Here is a 23963-nt window from a genome sequence, read left to right on the forward strand (position 1 = left end):
CTACTTTAAAATGCTGGGGATGAAACTCAGTAGGAGAGAGTGTGCTTTCCATGTGTCAGGTCTTCGGTTTTCTCTGTAGTACTAGAAAAAGTGCATAACACATTAAGTCATATTTTGTTCCTTGCCTAATAACTTTCCTTAAAGTCATTCACAGTGTTTCTCTATATTGTCTGGAATCAGAGTAATCTTTTACCGAATATAGCCTATCACTAATGTTTAGTTAAGGATAGACTATTACATGCCAAGGAAAAGATTAAGAGGAATAAATGTAGTAGGAAATATAAACAAGGCTATCAACTCAAAGAGATAGACAATTGTTACAGGTGAATGATGTACAGAACCTGGGATATAGAAATCAATTTTTTTTCGCCATTCTTGGTGCTTGAACTCAGGGCCTGGCAGTATCCTTGGGCTTTCTCAAGGCTAGGACTCTACCATTTGAGTCACAGTACCATTTCTGGCTTTTTCTGTATATGTGATAGTGAGGAATCGATCCCAGGGTTTCCTGAATGCTAGGCAAGCACTTTACCACTAAGCCACACCCTCAGCCTAGAAATCACTTAGGAAAAATAGTAATAGTATTTTTGGTTGACCCCAGATTCAAAGGGCATTGACTTTGGAATTGACCCCTTCATGTATAGTTTCTGATTACATTGTTATTTGGCACATTATTTTGTCCTTTCATTTTTAATTTCTCTATAATAATAGAGGTTATGCTGTCTTGATGGAGTTCTAATGAAGATAAAGTTAGCAAATGCATGAAAAGCTTCAAATATTGACCCTGGGTCTTCTTTTCTGTGTTTCCTGTAGTTTGCCCTTTCCTCCTGTTTTACTTTTCCTCTCACTGTCTAGATCATTTGCTGTCAATTCCTCCTGGCTCCTTTGTTTCTTTCAATGACTCTTCTGGGTAACAATTAGGATTCTTTTATTCCTTCTAATTTACTGCCACTAGAGGGCGACGTAAGCCGCAGCGTTACTCCCCTGATCACACTGGAAAGTGGAAGATGGGACAATATTCCCTGGGTCAATCAGTTACTCAAAACAGAAGAGACCTTAGAAACACTGCCAGAACTTCTTATTTTAAAAGCTGGAATGATAGACAGTTAAATACTAGCATGTAGTAAACTCATATGCTGAATTGAAAGTTATTTGTGTAACCACTTAAACATAATTTTTAAAAGTCGATTTAAAAATAAGCATGTAGGCCTGACGCCCTGGCTCATGCCTAGAACCATTGGTACATAGGAGTCTGAGATCTGAGGATCATACAAGCTTTGGCAGGAAAGACCCCGGACTCGTAAATCCAAATAACCAGCCAAGAACCAGAAAGAGTGCTGTGGCTCAAGTGGTACAGGGCTAGCCATGAGCAAAGAAGCTTAGGAAAAGCACCTTGGTATTGTGTTCAAGCCACAGGACTGGCATACGTATGCACACAGCAAGCAGGTAATAACGTTTTCTAAATCACTGTCTATTCTCTACAAATCTATACTTAAAAATAGATTTTATTTTCCTTCCCATGATGTGTTTGTTTTGAAAAAAAGATATATAACTACAAAGACTCTGTTTTTACAAAGATTAATTGTGAATATTATAAAATCAAAATGAAATTTACATAGTCATTAAAGTGGCAATACGTTAGGTGCATTCTTTTTACCTTAACTGCCAACAAATTGAATGTTGTCCCAATTAGTCCTCTGAGCTACTTTAAATATTCAATGACTTCACATTAAACAAAGTATATAAACATACACAAAAAGTATGTTTACCTATGAGTAACTAGAAACCATGGAATAGCAATATTTTATAGGATCAAAAGTAGACATATCTATTGTAAACATTTAAAATCGACTTGTAGCACACGATTCAGAAAGAACCTTTATATTTATTAAATTCCCTTTTACACAGATTCTGTATGCTGGGAAGTTTTCTAAGGTTCCTGCTTCTCTTTGCTTCTTGCACTGTTGCGTCATTTGAGCAATGCTGCTGTGATTCCCCTGGGGACCTCCCCACTCCACTGCAGACAGTTACACTTCTGCAGTGCTGCTACTGTGACAGAGCTGTCTATGCCCCAACTATTCAAGAGACAATGGAAGTCTTAGAACAGCACCCTAACATCTCAAAAGTTTGGGAAGGTTCCCCTGTGTTTTCATGTTCAAGTTACACCTTGAGAAAGGCCCATACAATGTTATTTAAGATGCTTAATGTTATTAAGACCTGTGTTTGTGTGTGTGTGTGTGTGTTTGTGTGTGTGTGTGTGTGTGTGTGTGTGTGTGTGTGTGCTGGTTCTGGGGCTTGAGCTTAGCAACTGGGCACTTTCCTTAAACTTTATGTGAAGGCTAGCATTCTACCACTTGAGCCATATCTCCATGTCCAGCTTTGAGTGGTTTATGGGAGATAAAGGTTTCATGAACTTTGCTGGCTGGCTGACTTTGAACCATGATCCGAGCTCAGTCTACAGAGTAGCTAGGATTACAGGTGTGCTCCATGGATTTCCAGCAACATAATTGTGTGTGTGTGTGTGTATGTGTGTGTGTGTCTGTGTGTCTGTGTGTGTGTGTGTGTGTGTCTGTGTGTCTGTGTGTGTGTGTGTGTGTGTGTATGTGTGTGTGTACATAACCAGTGGTGAGGAACAGGTATTGATCAATACAGTTTGGGGTGATAGTATAAAGTGAAAATGGTCAATAAAATTACAATGGTGGTACATGCACATCCTAGTGTTTGCAAGGTTGAGACACGAGGATCATCTACTTGAGATCAGCCTTGTCTATGTAGGGAACCCCTCATTTAGGAAACAAGTGACCCCCATCCCACCCCACAAACACTCATTGCTACAAACACCAATTTTTCATCTCATTCCAAAAAAAAACTTCATCAGACCCAGGTTTCAGATTTCCCTGGGAAATGGAAATTCCCCTGAAAAGTTGAAAGAGTACAGGAAGGAAGAGTGCACACAGCATGAAGAAGTCCTAGGTCTCCAGGACCTACATCCCCTCCTTCCTTAGCATTGTTCTGTCTCCTCTCAAGTCCCCTGTTCTTCTCATGTCCTCTTTCTCTGTCCAGAATGTATGGGGAGGCCTAGTCATGAAGCAGACACTCCACAGTTGTTAGAGCCCTTGGCAGATCTAGATAGTGGTTCAGTTTTTGAATGGTCATCTTCCAGGCAACTTCCCTTTCAGGAACCAGGAGGAAGTGTTGGAACGGCCAAGAGGCCATCATGCCACCTAGCATTTGGGAAGGAGAGCAGTCATCTTAGGTATATGTATGTGGCTCTTTGTCTCTTTCATCTGCTAATACCTCATTTCTTTACTCACTCATTCTGTCATTTATTTCACAAATGTATAATAAGTAAATAGTATTCATAAGAACACTGAGTTCCTTGTCCTCTATCCACTTAGGGTTAGGATCTATAAACGCAAAAAGACATTCCATTCAGAATTATTCTTCCTTCTTCCAGAACCTAACCCAAAAGAGTTGTCTTCTAAGGGATACTGATAAGATTTCATTTATATACTTGATTCTAGTATGTGCATGATTACTGTAACCATATGCCAAGCTTTCTCCTTAACACTTTATAAAAGTAACCTGCTATGAGCTAAGCACTGCTGTTACCTACTAAATCTGTCTGCAGTGAGCTAAGTATTTCTAGTATCTCTGCACTGAAAATAGGAAAAGCCAAACCAGGGTAGCACCTTTGGCTCACACTTGAGTTCCTCACTACTCAGGAAGGTGAGATTTTGAGGATCATCCTTCAAAATCATAGTGTCTGAGAGACTTCACTTTCAGAATAACCAGCAAAAGATGAGCTGGAAGCATAGTTCAAAGTGGTAGAGCACCCACATGTGAAGCCCTGAGATTAAATTGAAGTATAACAGACAAGAAAAGAGAAACCTAAGGTAGAGGGGTAAGGTACAGCACAGTTGAGAAGGCAGCATTCCTAGAAGCCCTCCTCCTCCAGGGCCTGTTTTATAGTGAGTGTGCAAGCCTACATGTGAGGTATGGGGTAGAGGTGCTGCATTTCTTATGTGTTGTATTACTCACTGAGATTGCCTTTTCAATTTGGATTGACCATATTGTTCTTAGCATCAGGACTCAATTGTCATTAGGCTTATTCTGTTAGTACTGAATTTTATACATATCCATTATTGAAACAAAAATAAGTCTGGCAAAGTGGCTTTCCTCTACAATCCCAGCTACTCAGGAGGTAAGGTAGGGGATAAGGTGCAGCCTAGTTCTAGGCAAATGAGGAGAAGCTTACTCTGTAGAATACCCTTAGTACATGTACCCTAATGTTACTTGTGTTATTGTTCACAAAAACCAAGGCATGGAATGAGTGTAAGTGTCTGTTAATATATTTATATATATATATGGATTAAACTATATACACACACACACAAATCCATATATATGGATATGCATAAGCTATGTATAACCACCAAAAATACACATGTACATTTATATTTGCTTTATGTCATATGTAATGATACAAAACATATAACATGTATTATATTAATTACATATATGTATAATATCTATGCACACAAAGAAAGAAATATTTTTTATTGATAAACCCAAAGACATCTTACCATTGACAATAGTGTGGCTGAACCTGGAAGACTTTTTTTAAGTTTTTTTTCTTTTATTTTATCATATTTTATTGTTGGGATAATGTATAGAAGCATTATAGTTACATTTGTCAGGTAGTGGGAGGATTACTTCTCACACACACATTGATACCCCTTCCCCCTTCCTTCCTTCCACCCCTCCCAATCATCTTGTTTGCCCCTTCCCCTCCTTATTTCAAATAAACAAAATACACACACACACACACGCACACACACATATATATATAATATACCAGGTAATAAAGTCAGAAACAGTAACCACATGAGATTAACCAAAAGGAGAAAGAAAGATAAAAGAAATAACTTCACATAGTTTATTAAAGACAATACTCACAAAGATAAACCTCTTGTTTCTATATCCTAGAGGTCATTTCATTTAATGTCATCATGTATGACCATATATACATAGCTTTTGAGCTTTTGTAATCGTTTGCTAAGAGAATTCTAGATGTGTAATTATTACAAATGAGGGAAACCATGGAACCTATGTTCCTTTGAGTCTGGCTTACTTCACTTAATATGTTTTTTTTTTCAAGTCTTTCCATTTCTTTACAAATGGGGCAATGCCATTCTTTCTGATGGCAGCATAGAATTCCATTGTGTATAAATACCACATCATCTTGATCCATTCATCTACTGAGGAACATCTGGGTTGGTTCCATATTGTAGCTATGGTAAATAATGCTGTGATAAACATCGTTGTGCTAGTGGCTTTAGTATGCCCTTGTTTCTGGACATTTGGATAAATTCCAAGTAGTAGGATTTCTGGGCAGTAGGGGAACTCTATGTTTAGTCTTTCATTTTTTTTCAAAATAATTCTTTTTTTAATATTTTTTATTGTAATTAATAAAAGGGCTACATGATATTTGCCATATAGAAGGTACATTAATTCACATACATTGATACCCTTTCACATGTCTTGGTACTCTTTACCCACCCTCCCACCCCCACCCCCATCTTGGTTTTCCCCCCTTCCCTATCAAATTTCAATTAACCAAATACAAATAAATTCAATATATCAGCTAACAAAGTGAGGTACTGTAACAATATGAGATACCCAAGGGACAGCAAAGGAGATGAGAGATAACATAGTACATTAAGGACAACAATTATTCGTTATATGGCTTTTGTTTCAATATCCTGGAGGTCCTTTCAATTAGCTTCATACTATATGGCCTTATGTATCAAGGTTTTGCTCTATTGCAGATCTCTGCTAGTAGAGCCCAAGGTTTCTACTGATTATGACAAATGAGGGAAACCATTGAGCCTATCTTCCTTTGAGTCTGGCTTACTTCACTTAATATAATTTTTTCTAAGTCTTTCCATTTCCTAACAAATGGGTCGATGTTGTTTTTTCTGACAGCAGCGTAGAATTCCATTGTGTACAAATACCACAACTTGTTGATCCACTCATCAACTGAGGGACATCTAGGTTGGTTCCATATCTTTGCTATGGTAAAACAATCTATTTTCTCAAAACAAATTGCAAGTTTAGAAAGAGATGAAGTAAACATACAAACAGTATCAGGACACAGAATAGTTGTTGGGCCTTAAAAAAGTAATAAGGGCCTAGAGTTTGGGCTAGAGATAGCGTGCTAACTTAGCGTACATGAAAACCCTGGTTGGACTCCTCCATACCACATACACAGAAAAGGCAGGAAATGATGCTCTGTCTCCAGTGGTAGAGTGCTAGTCTACCACACTGACCTGGCCCTGAATTCAAACCCAGGACTGGCAAGAAAACAGACCATAAAAAAATATATGAGGATATAATATAATCAGTAGTTTCCAAGAATTTTCTTAGACTTAATATTTTTGAGTGGAAAAAGACCATAAACACCCTATTCAAGTTTTAGTTCCATTTCTTGACGTAAAGGTCATATATATATATATATATATATATATATATTCATGTATTGCTAGTCCTGGCTTGGACTCAGAGCCTAGGCGCTGTTGTTGGATTTCCCACTTGAGCCACAACACCACTTCTGGCATTTTCTATGTATGTGCTACTGAGAAATCAAAGCTGGCTCTTGAAGCATGCTAGTCAAGCTCTCTTCCACTAGGTCAAACTGCTGGCCCCTTTATAAAGGTGTGTTTCTTGCCAGTCCTGACTTGATCTCAAGGCCTGAACTGCCTTTTGGCGTTCTCAAGACTAGAGCTCTACCACTTGAACCACAGCACCTCTTCTGGCTTTTTCTATATATCTGGTAACCAAGGAATTGAACCCTGCCAGGTCTTCCTAGGCAAGCACTTTACCAGTAGACCAAACTCCCAGCCCCAGTACAGGTTTTATTATAGTAAGATCTAGCTCACTGAAAACTTTCTTTTCTGAGAATATGAAGTGTTCTTTGTGCATTTCTGGTTGTTCTTTGTGCTGGTCATGTGGCTTGAACTTGCGCCCAGGGACTGGGCTCTCTCCCTGAGCTTCTTTGCTCCAGGTTAGCACTTCATCACCTGAGCCACAACTCCACTTCTGGGTTTTGGTGGTTAATTGGTGATAGGAGTTTCTCAGACTATTCTTCAACAATTGCCTTTGAATTTTGATCCTCAGATCTCAGACTCCTGAGTATCAAGGATCACAGGAGTGAGCCAGAGTGTGGTCCAGCCATTCACGCATTTCTTAAGTATTACTTGTAAAAGTCTAGGATGTACCTCAACAATAGAGCACTTACTGTCACACTGCAAGTTCTTGAATTGATCTCCAGTGCATGAAAATATGCTTACGACGTTAGAAGAATAGTTTTGAACAGAAATTGACAGCATTCCCTGTCACATTTCTTCTTTGATTGTGTGAGGAGCACTCCCCGTAAAATTATCTATGTGTTGCCTAAAACCAGAGTAATACTTTATCAGACACGGCCCATCCATAGCCTTTAGCTCTAGATACACGCTTACAGGCCCTGAGATAAAGAAAAGGAAGAGTGTTAGGGAAATGTGAAGAAATAAGATGGCTATCTTTCTTACTCAAGGTGTAAAAGAATGGAGGTAGATGGTATATATTGCAGAATTCAGGAAAACAGAAATCACTTTTTTAGGAAAAAGCAGTACCAGTATTTCCATGCTTTTCCCCTCCACACATGTGAGCTACAAACCTGGGAGAAACCAGCAAACCCCACCCCTCACTTCCAGCCTCACAAGAATCCTAAGTAGATGGTCAGGTGGGGAAAGGGTGGGGACCTTGTCATATATTCATGCCCTACTACTCCAGGGATTGATTCAGCAAGAGATTGCAACCCAGTAAGGATACCTTCATAATGGATATATTTAATTATAATATGATTTGACAAATGTAAACAAATAAATGAAAACGTGCATTGAAACACCCAATTCAGCATGAACTCCAGTTTACATCTAGAGAGAGTCCTTATGCCAGGGAAGTGTCCTATTTCTCTTTGCTGCTTGCACTGTTGCCTCATTGGAGCAGCGCTGTAGTGACATCCCCACTCCACTGCAGTCACACCTCTGCAGTGCTGCTGGAGATAACAGAGCTGTCTCTCCCTCACCTGCCCTAGAAACAAGCACACTTCCTGGGCAAAGCCCTAGGCTCAAGTCTGCTCTTCTGCTCAATTTACACTTGGAGAAAAGACATAAAATATTATATAAAATTCATACAGATCACTTTTGTTTCTGGTCCTGGGTTTTGAACTCAGTGCCTTCCCAACCACTTCATCCATATTTCCCAATCTGCTGTTTTGCTGTTTAATTCGAGATAGTCTCTCAGACTTTGCTACCCGGTCTGGTTTTGAAGCTTGACCTTCTCTGTCTCAGCTCCATGGATAGCTAGAATCCCAAGTTGGAGTCTCCAGTATCTCGTTAATTTTTAATAGTCGGCATGTATGCTGTCACTGGTGTTTCATATTTGTTTTATCTGCATGTCTGTTTTACAGCTGAATTCCTGCTGTTGCTTGGTAGTAAGGAAAGTGCAAGGTAGTGGGCTTACAAGGAAGTGGGACAGCTCATGTGGAGACGGATGATTTGGTGGCCACTCTGCCAAATAGAGACCCGGACAATCTTCCTTTGCTAGCTTCTGCTCACTTGAAACTACTTGTGGCTGAAAGGTGAAGTGGCTGTAAAGCACTTGCTCACAAGCGATGATTCCTAAGTCCACACATGATTTTACCCCCAAATGTCCTCTGAACTGAAATTTATCCGTTATTCCTGCTGTTGTGATCGCCACCACTGCCAGGTAACAGACTTCTCATAACTAGGAAACACCAGGTTGTTGGCAAAGCCATTCAGTATCTATCCACCTGAGAAGACACTGGTCTCTATTCTGTTCTTCCTTTAGTTTCTGAATGCAGTCGTGGAATTTATCTGCCAAGGCCACCTGTGGAACATTTATTTCATATCTTTTTCTTTGGTGGAGGGTGGGCAGTTTTGAGACTTGAACTCAAGGCTTGGGCACTATCTGTGAGTTCTTTTGCTCAAGGCTAGCACTCTACCACTTGGACCACAGCACGACTTCCAGACATTTCTGAGTTATTGAAGATGAGAGTCTCATGGACTTTTCTTCTTGGGCTGACTTTCTGAACTGTGATCCTCACTTCTCTCAGTCTCCTGAGTAGCTAGGATTACAGGCATGAGCCACCAGCACCTGGCTAGGGATATATTATATGTAATCATTACCGAGATTTCAAGGAGAGATTAAATATCCATCCACGTTTCTTCATATTGAAGTCTGAATGCCTTTCTAAAACTTTGGTTGTAAAGGTGATATACAGATAGTTTATAGTTCACTCTGTTGAGAGCATGGCTAGTGTGCAGTAGTAAACAAGACGGGACAATTTACACAAAGAATCACCAAGACCACTGAGGCCTTAAGATATGGAAATGAGCCCCCCATATGTGATGGTTCAAAGTGGACACTTCTGGGCTGGGTTTTGCGAATGAACTAGGTACTTGGCAGGTCATGCCTAGAAGATGAACACAGAAAACAAAATAGAGCAACCTAAAACCCATTTGCTAGTCTTCTATAGCAGGGAGGGTCACATACTACTCTCTGTCCAACAAAGCAAGCCATATGGATCCTGCTGAGCCGCCAAAAGCCATTACTCAGTCAACCAGACCCAGGGACTCACAGACCCATGTGTGACTTGACCTCAGACCCAGGGACCTAACAAGTGACCAGTCTTGAGGCAGAGAGGTAGGATGAGTTGGAAGAGAATTGTATTAGGTGTGTAAGTGCTACATCTAATAGATGGTAATGGGATTGCACTGTTTGTGCAAATAAATAATTTAGGCACCCCAATTACAATACTTGCTATGCTGAGTGAGTTAGGTGGGTAACGTCTGTCATCTAGTGGATGGTAATGAAATACCAGTGCTTGTGAAATTCAATATCTCAATTTTCCATGAGTATTGTGCTTGCTACAAGCCCCTCCCTTATTTTCGCCCAGATTTTTCCCTTCCTTCCCCCTTTCTCCCTCCAGTTGATTAGTTCATTTCCTGCATAGTGTCTAGTGAGCATTGCTGTTGAGTTAGTTTACCCTTTTTTCCCATGGTTTCTGTGTTGCTCCTTCCTCTCCTCAAATCACATAAACTTACATCCAAGATAAAGGGTACCAGGTGTGCCCTAAGTTCATGTCTATAATCCTAGCTACTCTGGAGGCTAAAATATGAATATTCCAGTTCAAAATCAACCCAGGCATGAAAGTCCATGAAACTCTTATCCCCAAATAAACCAAAAAACCAGAAGTGGTGCTGTGGCTCAAGGGATAGAGTGATATCCTTTATGTGAAGAGCTCAGTGACAGCGTCCAGACCTAGAGTTCAAGCCCTACAACTGACAAAATAAATACATAAAAAAGATCAAGGGAACATAAATAAAAAACTGTTGACAAATAGGGAAAAATAGGGTGGGGAAACCTGCTAACAGTACAATAAAATTTACAAAACACTTTCTTGTTTCATTTCTTGAAGTTCATATAGCTTTTGAACCCTTGTGATGAAATCTGAATAATTGAGTTACGTTTTTGTGGATCCAGCGGCCTGAAATCAGGGCCTGGCTGCTAACCCTGAACATTTCTGGTCAAGATTAACCCTCTGTCACTTTAACTACAGCTCCAGTCTCTGTTTTGGTGGTTAATTGGAGATTGGGCCTCATAGAAATCCTGCTTCACCTGGCTTCCAAACAGGATCCTCAGATCTCAGCCTCCTGAGTAGTTGAAATGACAAGCATATGTCACCAACTCCAGGTGTCACTTTCATTCTTAAGCAGAAGCCTAGTGTATTTTACATAGCGTGTTTGTACATCAGAGTGGCTTTAAATTGGATTCTCTTCCCTATAGATAAGGAACATCTATTCTTAGTTTTTTGACTTGAAGTCAATCATTTGAAAACCATTACCTGATCCTGCGCACTCCAGTGAACCTGAATTGCTCCAAATCTTTAGATTTTTTAAATATAAAATGCCTAAGGTTTTATTAGAAAAATGATTGTCATGCAAGAAAACATAAATCTCTCAGAGCCTGTAAGAGCTTTAGGACTTCCTGGGTACCTGTGCAGAACTTTAGGGAAAGAATTCTAGTAGTGTCATCCCACATAAGATTCATCCTCTGCAACTTGGGTTGAACTCTGCTGCATCCCACAAGACCTCCACATGAGTTCTTCTCACACTCAGCACGTTCTTCAGCTGATTGTGTTCAAGGTGATGAAAACATTCACAGAAACATTTCAGTCCCTTCATAGAGCCATGGGTGTGTGGAGGGGGCCACAGCCTAGAGTTCCAGGAGCAATCAGAGGTCAGAGGCAACAAGGGGCAGCAGGAGAAGGGCAGGACATGTGGGTGGAATGGAGGACACAGGCAGGAGTGGCATGAGAGAAGTGTCCTCTGAAAACAGGCTGCCTTGGGGAGAGGAGGGAGTGTGTCAGGGCAGTGACACCCAATATTCTGGGCTACTCAGGATTAAGTAGTTGCTAGAAGATTGAGGAAGGACTTGAAAGGTGCTGGAAAAAGTAGACATTGTCTGAAACATGAAAACTTCTGTTGGTGTGATCAATGATATTGTGAGAAATGGCCATTCCTGGCAATGGGTAATAGAACAAAATCTGTCATAGTGAAGGTGATAACTGGCCAACTGTGCTTGAAAACCATCAAGGCCAGAAGCCAACCGATCATTATCGCTTCCTCTTCCAAGAATGTTGGAGAGGAGCTTACAAACAGAAATGAAACTGCCAGAAGTGTGTGTGTGTGTGTGTGTGTGTGTGTGTGTGTGTGTGTGTACATGTGTGTGTCTTGCTCTGTGGAAATCTGAAATACTTCCTGAGAAGTTGGACATGTGCTCTAAATGCTGTATCATCCCCAAACAATGCAGAAATGAGCACCAATGGGATGGATTTAGGAGGTGGGAGTTTGGGGAGGTGATCAGGTAATGAAACCTCAATAATGGGATTTGCACCCTGGTAGAAGAGCTCCAGGGAGCTGCCTCCCCCCTCCCCCATGGAGAGCAAACTGAGGACATGCCATCTGAGAGACAGGGCTTTGTGCATGCTAGCCAAGTAGTCTACCTCTAGGCCATACTAATGGCCCATGTGCTGCCCATTTTCCTATTATCCTGCCACGAGTCCAGAGGATTGGACCAGGCTCGGCTAACAGTAGTCATTCTTGAATTTTTTTTTCCTACTACAGGTAGGGAGGACCATGAACATTAAGATACTATTCCAACTGCCTCTGCATTCAAGGTGCATTCATGAGTAAACCATACAGCCACAATGATAAGTAAAAGAATTAAAATACCTAACGTATCTGTTAGTGTATGTTCACTGATTTTAAATAGTTCCAATAAAAGTTGTGGGGTGTTTTTTTTTAATAAAAGATGACAAACCAGGACTGAGAATATGGCTTAGTGGTAGAGTGCTTGCTGAGCCTGCAGGAAGCCCTGAGTTTGATTCCTCAATACTACATAAACAGAAAAAGCCAGAGGTGGTACAGTGGATCAAGTGATAGTTGGGCTAGTGGTAGAGCTCCAGCCTTGAGCACACAGAGGCTCAGGAACAGAGCCCAGGCTCCAGTTCAGACCCACACATGGAAAAAATAACAAAGGGGTGAGATACTTATGATAAAGTCACACTAGTGGTACATGAGGGAAAGGAAAGAGGTGCATTCTCAGAACATGAGCTTTTCCTTTGCTTCCAGTACTTGCTTTCCTTGACCTGTGTGGCAGAAAGTAACTTGAGTGTTTATTCTTTTTCTCTTCATTTTTTACTGCATTTTGCTTTGTATGTTAGCTTACAGAAAACAAAAGCTACCATCACAGTCATAATTAACTGCATTAGTCTACTTCTTTCTGCTCATCATGGGCAACTGGTGTTGATATGTATGTTGCTATGAACAAAGCTCCTAGATTTATTCTGGTGTGGAAAAAGTATCTGGATACATTGCAATATCCTAGATTGTTTAGAATCTCAGATTCTGGGTGAAAGGAGACCTTCCAACTTTCTTCCTGGTGTCATTTGGAAATATATCAAAAGTCCTTATCATTCAAAATGTTCTTTCCATGGCTTGCTAAGATCAACGCCATTTTTTGTGATGGTGCACAACTCTGATCCTAGCCATGTGGGAGGCTGTAGGAGGACAGCTGCAGAGAGGAGGGTAGAACAAAGGGAGAAAATGATAGCCCCAACCCTAAAAATAGCAAGCTAGTGAGGACTGAGAGTGTGACCTAAGAAGTAGAATGCCTGTCTATCAAGTGATGAAGCCCAGAATCCAAATCCCAGGACTGCAATACACACACACACACACACACACACACACACACACACACAAACGTACATGAGATTAATGCCACCCTCACATCACAAGAGGTCATAAGTTCCTTCTTTAGGTACAAATAGCCAAGGATCCCAAGTAACTAATAAAGCCAAGTATAACCACAGAACAAAATACACCTTTAATGATTCATCTCTTTCCACCTTGAAACCTCAGGGATTTGTATGCACATGCAGCACCCAGGGCCCTTTAACATGTGTCCACCCCAATCACAATTGTAGTTGAGGGGAGGAGCTGATCAATGCTTTATACTGCTGCATTCACTTTCAGATTCTGGAAAGATACTTCCCTTAGGAAGCTCACTTTGGGCAGTGGATAAAGCACAGTACTAGATGATTTGTGAGGCACTATACTATCCCCAGCAAGATAACTTTTCTTTAACGTTTGGCTGTTTGCCTTTTAGTAATTTTTATTGAAAAGGTGATGTACAGAGGAGTTACAGCTACATAGATCAGGGAATGAATATATTTCTTTTTTGAACAGTGTCACTGCTTCTTGGTTTTCTCCCAATATTTTCCCTCATGATCCCCATCTACGACCAGTTGTTCATTTTCAATAAAGCAAGCTTTGTGCTAGATTTGAACAGAAAAAGGTTCAAGGACATCACCCAAGTACTAAGTCAAGCCCAAGGTTGGGAAAAAATTATTACACACAGGCCCGGGAGGAGTTCGAGGGGTTCCGCATTAGCATGGCCACTTGGGATGGGTGGAGGCTTTTGGCCTGCCCTTCATTGAAGCAGCAGGGGCCAGGCTGGGCGAGGGAAGTGGGAAGCAATGGCGGCCCTGGAAATTGCTGGTCCATTCCCGAGGGAATAACAAGGAGCTTAGTCATCACGATGAGATGGAGGTGGACTATGCAGAGGGGAGCAGTTCGGAAGATGAGGACACAGCTCGTCGGTCTCCAAGGATGGAAACACCTCAGAAATGCATGGTGAAGACTGTGAAAGAAGAATGGAATGCTTAGATGAAATATTCAATCTTGAGAAACAGTTTACAGATCTGAATGATCAACTTCATAAAGAACGAGTAAGTCAGGTGGATGCAAAACTACAAGAAGTCAGAGCTGGAAAAGCACCAGAATATTTGGAACCAATGGCATCTTTACAAGAAAATATGCAAATTCATACAAAGGTAGCAGGAATCTACAGAGAGCTCTGCTTGGAATCTGTAAAGAACAAGTATGAATGTGAAATTCAAGCTTCTCGCCAGCATTGTGAGGGTGAAAAGCTTTTGCTGTATGATACAGTTCAAAGTGAGCTGGAGGAGAAAATCAGAAGACTTGAGGATGACAGGCACAGCATTGACATCACCTCAGAGCTGTGGAATGATGAACCTCAGTCACGAAAAAAGAGGAAGGACCGCTGCAGTTCTGATAAGAAGAAGCCAGTTGTTGTTTCAGGTCCATATATACTTTACATGCTGCAAGGTCTTGATATTCTTGAAGACTGGACGACAATGAGAAAGGCAATGGCTACACTGGGTCCACATGGAGTGAAAACAGAATTGCCTGTGAAGCTGGAAAAGCATCTGCACAGTGCCAGGTCCAAAGAGGGGAGACTCTTATTATGACGGCGAGTGGTGTATATGTGGACAAACAATCTGCACTGATAAGAAAGATGAATGTCCTACAAATGCTGTAATTACAATTAACCATGATGAAGTTTGGTTTAAGAGGCCTGATGGAAGCAAATCTAAGCTTTATGTTTCACAGCTACAGAAAGGAAAATATTCAATTAAACATTCGTAATTGTGATTTAAGTGTTATCTAAATCTACCTTATTAGTGTTACCAAGTGTGATGTGCCATGGGTGTTAAAAATGTATTCAGTAACTTAATATTCTATCCAATTATTAGAGAATATGTAGTTCTAGGTAGTACTCTTAGGTAGACCTCATATTTACATAAGTAAAAACACAGCTATAAAAATTTAATCATGATTGTTACATTTATTTGGCTTTTAAGTCCAGTGACCAAGAGGTATATATGTAGGCATTTCTTACCGATTTTTTTCTTTTTAAAGAAACTATATGAATTGTCTCATTTGTATGGAACCATGGGCCAGTTGATCTGTATTTTTTAAAAGCATTGCACATCTTTGTAAATAAGATAGATAAATGTTTCCCATATATGATTCATACTAGTACATTAGTTTAAATCAGAATGAAATTTAAGCATATATATGTGAAAGTGTATACATGTCATCAGCTTATTTAGAACTGATGGCCTGAACCTTACAATCTTGTTTGACCCAAATGAAAGGAAAAAGGAGCACTTTTGTAGAGTAGCTTTCCTTCTCCTCTTCCTTGATTTATGGTGGTGTCCTGTTTTTACAAAGTATGCTTAGTGTTAATTAGTAAGGTATGTGTCAAATGTTACAATGTTTCTACCTGTATTCCTGCAACCCCTTAGAGGGCAGGTGTTTGTGCCTGCATTTATGATGCACTATGTGTGTGGTGAACAGTGATGGCAGTATTGTGGTCTTGCTGGGCTTGTCTCAGCTTTTGAAACAGATATGTAGTAGTATTTTTCAGAGTTAAGCTAAGTCCTTATTCTAATTTTATTCCTAGGCCCAAAATAGCAGGAATGATTTCTCTGAATCTTTCCCAGAATAACACTTTTGTGTTTGGTGTTTTCATACTTTATGGCCATGTGGTACAATTTAGACAGTGTTGGCCTTTCTCCCCTTAGCTCCATTCATGATGAACTCCCAAAGCCTAAGGAACAGTGCAAAGGATTGAAGCCCTTCATAGAGCAGGCTGTGTGCATGGTTAGGGTACAACCAAGTCAAGGATTGCTGGTGGTCTTGTGCACTTTAATCTGGTATAGTTAGACTTAAGGAACAAGGAAGAAATGAACTTAGTAAAGCAGGCTGGCTGCATGATTCCGTTGTTTTTTCTTACTATTTTACCTCTGCAGACCATCCTGTGCAGATTACCACTTGACAGTTGCCAAATTTTCACATGCTGACTTCTGAAATTCACTATCAGCAGTTAGGCTACATTGCTGTGTTTCACATTAACCTTAGCAACTGTACATAATGTCACAATCCAATGGTATTTGACAGTATTTATATATGCGTTTGAGAAGCATTTTTAATGGGATTTGTATTTTTAAAGTTAGTGTGTATTAAAAAGATGTGTTTGAGTGAAAAATTATTATATATACATACATATATGTATATATATATATATATATATATACTGTTATCTGTTATAGAAGCCAGGAGTTCAGCCTAGCATGCACAAAGACCTAGGTTCAATACCTAGGTACCACATAAATAGAAAAGGCTGGAAGTCCTCCTCTTTAATATAGTATTAAAATTCATATCCAGAAGGAAAGGAACGATCATAAAGAAGATCCAAATAGGGAACGAGGAAGTGAAACTTTCCCTGTTTGCAGATGCCATGATTTTGTATTTCAAGAACCCTATAGACCACTCCCAAGTTGCTTGAGCTGAATCGAAAGTTTGGCAAAGTAGCAGGGTATAAAATTGACCCTCAACGGGAGTTTGGCTAATGGTAGACTGCTTGCCTAGCATGCACCAAGACCCGGGTGTGATTCCTCGGTACCACATACATAGAAAAAAGCCAGAAGTGATGCTGTGGCTCTAGTGGTAGAGCTATAGCCTGGAGAAATCCAAGAATAGTACTCAGGCCTTGATTTCGAGACCCAGGACTGGCAAAAAATCAACTGATTCCATGTATGCCAACAACTAAAAGAGTGAAGCAGAAATCAGGAAGGCAATTTCTCTTGCAAGAACCTCAAAGAAAATAAAGTACTTAGGAATTAAGGAAGTATGGGACCTTTATGATGAGAACTTTAAAAATTGAAAAAGCAAATTAAAGCAGAACTGAGGAATTGGAGAAAAAAGAAGAAATTTGAGGAGTAAGTTTAATCTCAGTACACACAAGTGAAAAAAGACTATACAATAAGTGTGAAAAAAAGTTAGTTGTACTTGTTAGATAATACCCAGAATTTATTTGTATTTGGATATTTGAAATTTGATAGGGAAGGGGGAAAAACCAAGACGGGTGGGGAGTTTGGGGGGAAGGGAAATGGGTACCAAGACATGTAAAAGGGTATCAATGTATGTGAATTAATGCACCTTCTATCTGGCAAATATTATGTAACCCTTTTACTAATTACAATAAAAAAATTAAAATAAAAGACTATACTATAAGTGTGAAATAAAGTTAGTTGTACTTGTTAGATAATACCAAGACTTCGTCAGAAACCACACAGACATAACAGGTACAAAGAACAAAGGAAAGTTCATTGCCAGCCAAAGGACCCAGCAAGAACCCTTCTCACACACTCCTGAGAAGAAGCAGTATTGTCTGTGGTAACCTATATACCCTGTGGGGTTTAGGGGGCAGAGAGAAGGTGGAGATCCTGGAGTGGAAGTGAGGACTAGGGGCTTCATCATTGGTGGACTAGGATTTAAGGCTGCTGTCCAAATGTTAGGTAAGGGGCTCAGCAGATGCTCAGACCTGAAGGTCACTGTAGGGGATCCTGTAGCCTTATATGGTTTATAGCCTCCCAGAGGAGTGTCATCCCAAAGTTTAGGGGTGTGAGCTAGCTATTTACTGCCATAATCACAGGGCATGGTGTTGCTTGTGCAGGGCACACTAAGCTTATAGGGGAAAAAGCAGGGAGAAGGGGCCTTGAGCCACCACTGATTATTTCCAGCTTTGACCAAATGGACCTGGGAAGGGTTATGCTAAGCTACAAGCTAAGCTGTGGGAGAGGAAGTCCCTGGGTCTACGCTATCAATATTTTTAAGATATTTGTTTTAGGAAAAATAAAGTAGGTTCAAAGAAATATATCTGTAAATGTGAAACTTTAACAATAAATTCATTGTAAAAAGTATCGAGGATGGCAGGAATGAAATTTTACCATTCACAGTTCGTGCTCTATACCACTTGAGTCACAGGGCCATTCACAGTTTTCTGGTGGTTAATCATTGATAGTGTTGTAAGGAAACTTAGTTGTGAGAAGCAGAGAAACAATCACTTCAAAGGCTAAATTATGAGTCTTTTTTTTTCCAGCAGACCTAGGCCTTGAACTCAGGGCTGAACACTGTCCTTGGGCTTTCTCAAGGCTAAAGGCCATTTCCTTGAGCTAAAGCACCACTTCTAGCTTTTTCTCTGTATGTGGTACCTAGGAGTGGAACCCGGATCTTTGTGCATGGTAGTCAATCACTAGAGAGCCGGAGGACTACTATGTTTTTTTCATTGTATGTTTTTGGCTCCTTTATTTTATTTTATTTTATGTTATTTTATTTCTGGGTCCTCTATTCTGTTCCACTGGTCTTCAGCTCTGTTTTTGAGCCAATACCCGGCTGTTTTTTTTATGATGGCTGCATAGTAGAACTTAATTTCTTTCTTTAGACCTCTACAGTTTTCACTGAGTAGATCCTATAGATAATTAATAAGGTTAATTCCTAAATATTTTACTCTTTCTGTGAATATTGCTCATGGGCTCTTTTTTTGGCATCTTCCTGGTAGTATCCCTGATCTTATTGATTTGAGTCTCCTTTATTCATTAATCTTGCAAGAGTCCTGCCACATTTATTAATTATTTCAAAATACCAGCTTTTAAAATTTTTTGTATATAATCTTTTCTTTAATTTCTTGCTGGGTATGGTGACTCATGTCTGTAATCATTAGCTACTCAGGAGGCTGAGATCTGTGGATTGAGGTTCAAAGCCAGCCCAGGTACTACAAACCTATGAGAATTTGATCTCCAATTAATCACCAGAAAACCGGAAGTGGTGATGAGGCTCAATGGTTAGGGTGGAAGCCTGGAGCTGAAGATCTCAGGGGTAATGCCCAGGCCCACAGTTTTAATCCCATGACAGAAAAAAATAATTTTTTCTTGATTTCTGCCCTAATCTTTGTTGTCGCTCTCCATCTAGTAGCTTTGATTTTAATTTTTTTCTTGTTTTTCTAGCTGTTCTAATTGGATTAGTTGTTTGCTTGGTCTGCTTCTGTTTTCCTTATATGTGTCCTTACAACTATGAACTTTCCCCTCAGCACTGCTTTTACTATATCCCAGAGATTCAATTGAGATATATTTTCATTTTCATTGACGTGTAAGAATATTCTAATACCTTTAATATGTTTTGTGACCCAGCTGTTATTTAGTAGTGTGTTGTTCAACCTCCATGTTTTGAGTAATTCCTGCAGTATGCTTTTTTGTTAAGAAATGTGGTTGATTCCACTATGATATGATAGGATGCAAGGTATTATGTCAATCTTCTTGTATTTGCTTAGATTCTCTGTGTGAACTATATGATTTATTTTAGAGAATGACCCATGTGCTACTGAGAATAATGTACTGAGTTGTTATTGGGTGGAAGACTCTGCAGTATCTGTTAAGTCCATTTGGGTTATGGTGTCATTTAGTTCAGAGGCTTCTTTGCTTATCCTCTGTTTAGGTGACCTGTCCATTGGTGAAAGTGGGGTATTGAAGCTTACCATTACTATTGTGTTTGTGTCTGTCTTGTTCTGTAAGTCTGAGAGTGATTGTTTAATGTAGTCAGGTCCTCCATTGTTTGCTGCTTTTTACTTGATGACTGTGATTTCCTCTTCATGGATTGTTCCTTTTATTGTCATGTAATTACCTTTTTTGTCTTTTTCATTTTATCAGATTCCACTACACTCTGTCTACTCCTGCCTTTTTTTTTGCCTGTCCCTGGCTTGAGTTCAGAGTGTGAACACTGTCCTTGGATCTTCTCAAGGCTAGAGTTCTACTCCTTGAGCCATAGCAGCACTTCTGGTTTCTATCTTTGACTGTGAGATGCATCTCTTGGAGCCAACAAATGGATGAAATGCTTTTTCTGATGCAATCTGCAGTTCTTTTTTCTTTTGATTGGAGAGGTGAGTCTGTTAATGTTTAGTTATAGAGAGCTGTGTAATGTTTCTTGCCATTTTCTTTCTTTCCTGTGTTTTGCTTCTTTCCTTTTCCTGTTCTTACTAAATTGATCTTGTAGTGACTTCATTCTGATGTGGTTCCCTGATTTTAATAATTTTCTTCAGATTGTATTTCTCTTTCCAGTATTTTTTTTGTAGTTCTTGCTTAGTGCCCATGAATTTCTGTAATCTGTGTTGATCATGAAAGGTTTTAGTCTCACCATCAAATGTAAATGCTAGGTTCTCTGAGTAAATGAGTTTGGGTTGGGATTTGTTCATCTTCAGAGCTTGGATGGTCCCTTTCTCGACTGTCCTCGCATTGAGAGTTTGTATGTAAAGGTACCCAGTGATTCTAAATCTTTTTTTCATTTAATATAGCTCCTTCTTTAATTTTGAAGCATTTAAAATCAGTTCCTTGCCTCTCTGCTCTAGTGATTTTACTATGATGTATCTAAAAGTGTTTCTTCTAGGATCCTGTGTACTAGGTTTTCTCTATGCTTCTGCTGTGAGGGTGAGATTTTCTCTCTTAACACTGGGGAAGTTTTCTGTAATAATCTTTAATGAATGAATGTTGCATCCCTCTATTGTGGTACTCCTCCCACACACAGATTCCAGTTATACGTGCATTTGATGTTGGCTTTTGGGTTTGGTTGCAGTCTTGACTGTCCATAGAGCTTGTAATCTTTCTTGGTGATCTACCTATTTAGGTTCAGGAAATGTAAGGACTGGGGCCCAAGCTCTGCCTATTGGTGTCCAACAGGTTGCAGACTTTCCTTGACCTAGGCTTGTGCCTGCTGGGTGGCCTAACCCTATGGCTAATGTGCTTTGTCACTTGGCAGCTCCTGGTAGTGGGGGAGCTCTTCCAGCAGCTGGAGAAGGCACACTATTCCCAGCTCCAGTTAAGGGCCAGAAGCCTAGGCAGCTTGAGTTCCCACTTGTGATGCACTTGATGGCATATCCCAGTGGGTAGAGGATACTCCTCCAGTTGCCAGAGCTTGTGTGTGATTCATGGCTTCACCTGGACCTGTGGGTCAGGCTGTTTGAATTCCCAACCACAGCCAGTTGGCTTGGGTGTTTCCAGTGAGTGGGGCATGCTCCATCGGCCTGGTTCCATGGAGACTGCTGGAGCTTGCTGGAGTTTCCTGGTATCAGTAGGACCAGTGGCCAAGGTGCTTAGAATTCCCACCATGAGCAAGTTGGCTTGGGAAGTGCCAGCGGGTGGTATGCTCCTCCACTGGGCTGCTGTGGTGCACTGGTGTTTTGCAGTTTCAGTAGGGTTGGTGGCCCAGGTGGTTTGAAATCCCATGTAGAGGAGAGCTGGTTTTGGAGGTGTCAGCAGGTGTGGCATGCTCCACTGGCTGCTGGGGCACACAGACCTTTGCGGGGTGGATCTCTGCAAGGGCGTGGCTTCTAGTCCTTGCTTTCCCTCCTGGTAGCCCATACTGTGGGGAATTCTGGGTCCTGTGGCCTTCCAGGCCAGCAGGTGTGGTGTGCGGTGTGAGGAAGCATTCTGTCTGCTTTGGCCTCCACAAATGTGCTGTTCCTTCTGGGGTGGGAGTGGGAAGGGCCCAGGTCAAGCTCTTTAGCTCACTGCCAGCTCTGTTTCCCGTGGGTGTTGGGGGAGGTTCTGCAGCCTGGTTCTCACTGTTTCTGGGCCTGGTTAATGGCTGTCCAGTGATGCTGTGGCAGATTTCTGTACCTATGATCTGGAGATTCCTGATTGCCAGGCTGACGCCATACTGTGTTGGACTGATTGTGGACTGAGCAGTGTGGAAGTGGGAATTCTCCAGGTCTGGTTTCAGGGTTCCTATGGTCCTTGTCTCTTGTCTGTGCTGTCCAGGTCTGGCATGGTGAGAATTTCCTCTGTTTGGGTTCTGTGGTCCACTGATGTTTCCAAAGTCCAAGGTGACAGCAGGCTGCTTTCACAGCTTAGCAGTGGTGACCAAGGGAAGGGGGAGGGGGTATTTGCAATTCACTCTTTGGATGTGCAGATTCTGAGGGTTGGTTTTTTTTTTTCTCTTTTACTTCATTCCTTTGATTTTTTGCTTGCTAGGATTTTATTGTCTATTTCTAAGGAAAACTGCATGTTGGAACCCCAAGTCTTTTTACTTGGAGAAAGCTAGGGAATTTCCCTACTTTTGCAGCACCATCTTGAATATGCAGCCTGATTTTGAAGACAACATTTTGCTTTTTCTTCTCCTGAAGCCTGAGTTCACATAGAAAATGTTTACACTCTAATGAAAATTTTTCTATATGCAAAAATTACAAGTACTTGCTCTGTGTCCCAAAATCTCAGAGTATCTTTCTAAAATGCATACAACTGTAAAATAGCATTGCAATCAAATTACTTCACAGATTAAAATTTTTAGGTAACTTGTTCAATCGAATTACCTCTGACTGATGGAGAGATTTTTTTTTTTAATCGGGCATGGGATTTGAACTCTGGAACTGGGTGTTGTCCCTGAGCTTTTTAGATCAAGGTTCCCACCCTACCCCATGAGTCATAGTACCACTTCTGCTTTTCTGGTCGTTAACTGAGGACAAGAGCCTCACGGACTTTAATGTCTGGGCTGGCTTTGAAGCGCAATCCTCAGATATTAGCCTCCTGTGTAGCTAGGATTACAGGTGTTGTGCCCAGATTTTGGGGTCCCTAAAGACCACCAAGGATCCGAATCTGATGTAAGAGCACGAGATTCTTTATTGCAAGCTCGAACGTGGACTCACAGCCAACACCGACACAGCAGGTCTGAGTTGAGAGAGTACCGACTTCCTGTTGTACAATGTTTTTATAGGGTTAGCTCAAAGGGTTGATGTATTATGAATTGATTGGCTAGTGTTAGAGGATACGTGTGCAGTTCATGCTTAGGGAATACATGGCAAGCTCTCAGGCAGCTGGAGGACAGCTGGTCAGGATATCTCAATGGTTATTTTATCCTAGGGCCTCAAATCACTGAGAGTAGTCTGTAATTTATTACTTTCTTTGAAACTGCTACCTCTGCTGGTTTAGAGTTAGTTCAGAGTTACCTTCTGGCAGGGCCTGCTTAAAAATAACTTTTTACTGAAGTTCATCTTCAAAATTAATTTAGGCTTTCCAGTGTGAGCCACTGTGTCTGGCCTTGATGAAGAGATTTTTTAAGACATAGATATTTGGCAGTAAATTGTGAAATACAAGAAGGTATGTACAGTGATGGACAGTTCTGTCTGCATTCTTTATTCTCCATTTGAATTCTGAGATCCCATCCCCTGAACTTTGGTCATGAGAATCTGCAGAACAAGATGGTCTAGGGCAGAGGCCTGAAACTGACATCCCAGGATCCTAAGTGACTGGAACTATGTGATGGAGGTCATGGCCATTAACAGACCCCAGTAGAGCTGTGCAGGCTGCCAGGTAGAGGTGGTCCCTAACTGACCCCATGTGGGAGGGACTGCCTAGGAGAGGTTCAGATGCAACTGTCAGTGGGCCTTTAGCATTCTGCCTGCATCACAAAATTCTGGCCACACCTCCAATTTTTCATGTTGCTCTGACCAATGGGATACAAGAATTGAGGCCCCGCCCACATTCCATGCTGCCCAGTAACACCAGGATTCCCTCTATTAGCTCACACCACTACAGGAGTTGAGGGATGTAGAGGTGCTGAGTGGTGAGTGAGTGAATCGAG

The 23963-nt window shown here is 40.8% G+C and overlaps 1 pseudogene; it reads left to right on the forward strand.

The window, feature by feature from the left end:
* Nucleotides 1-15361, forward strand: part of LOC150066309 (breast cancer metastasis-suppressor 1-like protein pseudogene) — a 17541-nt pseudogene extending 2180 nt beyond the window's left edge.
* Nucleotides 15362-23963: the final 8602 nt, after the last annotated feature.

This window comes from Megascapheus bottae, chromosome 2 (assembly GCF_031878675.1).
Source record: "Megascapheus bottae isolate mThoBot1 chromosome 2, mThoBot2.hap1, whole genome shotgun sequence".
Classification (NCBI taxonomy): Eukaryota; Metazoa; Chordata; class Mammalia; order Rodentia; family Geomyidae; genus Megascapheus; species Megascapheus bottae.